The sequence below is a fragment of the Sinocyclocheilus rhinocerous genome, unplaced genomic scaffold, assembly GCF_001515625.1.
Source record: "Sinocyclocheilus rhinocerous isolate Xijiao unplaced genomic scaffold, SAMN03320098_v1.1 scaffold1046, whole genome shotgun sequence".
NCBI classification, from domain to species: Eukaryota; Metazoa; Chordata; class Actinopteri; order Cypriniformes; family Cyprinidae; genus Sinocyclocheilus; species Sinocyclocheilus rhinocerous.
This window is the reverse complement of record NW_015646218.1, coordinates 525,110-526,868: the sequence shown is the minus strand read 5'-3', so window position 1 is coordinate 526,868 and position 1,759 is coordinate 525,110. Positions and strand designations below refer to the sequence as shown.

Here is a 1,759-nt window from a genome sequence, read left to right as displayed (position 1 = left end):
TTAGTTATTCCTAGTGATTATTATTTTTAATAAATCATTTTATTAATTTATTGTTGTTGTTATTATTATTATTATTATTATTATTTTAAATATCTCTACAACTTGCCATTTTTAGCTGAAGACTCTTTGGCTAATTGCTTGATTAACTCATACCCACCCCCATTTCGGAAGTTTGAATGGGCAGCACTTTTTTTTTTTTTTTTAGAGGTTCACTCCTCCTCGCCCCCGAGCCAACCCCCTTATTAAAACAAGTCCAAACCCCTGCCCGGTTAAAAGAGTCTTACAAATGTATGGCTTACAGGAAGCATATAGTTAAAGCGTCTGGAAGAAATTAGACGCAGAAAAGGACAGTTCACTACTTCAACCTGTACGCTTGGAAAAACTTGAATGAATTACGTTTTTTTAGTCTCCAACATTGACTTTTTTCTTCTTTTATCAGCTGACAACGTCAGAATGAACTGCCAAGATGCTCCAGCAGACCTCATCACAGCAGACTGATGCAAACTATACTATATAATGTATTGGAGGAGGCGAGAAACTTGAATGTTCATTCGTTGTATGAAAAACGTGGATACTGCACATCTTTTAAAAGCAACGAGTTTTTTAGATGCTCCATGCCGGTGTCTTCTGTATTTTACCCAAAAACTTATATGGGAAAGTTTGTCCAGTGTCTGGAGCGTGCGAGCCTTTTCGGACAGCGTCCCTGTTAAACTAACGGGACATCTCCACGCAGCTGCTCCAAGGTATGATTATGATTATTTAATGGATACATTTTTCGAATGATACACACTGTTCTATTAGATTAATAGTTTCTTTGCATGTATTTCATGTTGCAATGGAGTTATTTTAAACAATCATAAGGGGGGATACATTTGAATGAATGGAGTACATACATAAATGATTGCAATACCTACGTGCCATCTTTTTCAAAGTCCAACAGGTAGTAGACTTTTAAATTTTACCATATTTCTGACTCAGCAGTACAGCTGATAAAGAACAGCATATATTTTATCTGGCATATTATTCATGTAAGTCTTATTTGCTTCTCTTGTATCATTGTTGGTAAACCTGTGCATATCAGCTGTTCTGTCAGGTTTCATTTTTACATTTTTACAGATTTCCTCAATTACAGTCAGGCTACTAATCAACGTCAGCTTGATATAAATTTAGTGGGTGTTTGAGATTCTACCAGGGTTACAGGCTAATTAAACACCATTTGGACCCTCTGACCAATAGCAGAGCAGAACAGATATTGCGCGCAATCCAGCAGCAGACATAAAACTGAGGGTGACGCAATGTAATATAATGATGCATAATGACGCTTTTCAGTAGGCTCCCTCGGGTGTTTTCATGGTAATACGTGACACAAATGAATAATTTAAACTAAACAGAAACATTTTCTACACTTGTCATTTGTATGCAAGTATAATTTCGGGACGCATTTTTAATTGTATTTTGGCGTCCTTATTTCTGATTTTTTTTAAGTCATAGGCCTATAGCCTAGCATAAAGTGTTATATGTATAAATAATATATTATTTTTCGACGTACCATCCAAAACTAATCCTGAGCGTTCACGCGTCTTCTATTGCCATAGTAACCTCTTCAACTAAAGCAACTTTTGTTCACCAGCGTCTTTTGTATTGGGATCTGTAATCTAATTATGCGGGTGTTTAAAAAGGCTACTGAAACATACATATAAGTGTATGTTACAAGACTACATGCTGTTGTTGTGACTTTCTTTGGGGGATCAAGCCTTAA

The 1,759-nt window shown here is 36.0% G+C and overlaps 1 protein-coding gene across 1 annotated transcript in view; it reads left to right on the top strand.

Moving 5' to 3' along the window:
- Positions 1-307: 307 nt before the first annotated feature.
- LOC107707160 (hyaluronan synthase 2-like) overlaps positions 308-1,759 on the top strand; it is a 15,946-nt gene continuing 14,494 nt past the window's right edge. Inside the window, exons 1-2 of the mRNA XM_016511077.1 lie at positions 308-367; positions 440-743. The gene's annotated coding sequence lies outside the window, so the exon portion shown is untranslated. The remainder of the gene's footprint in view (positions 368-439; positions 744-1,759) is intronic.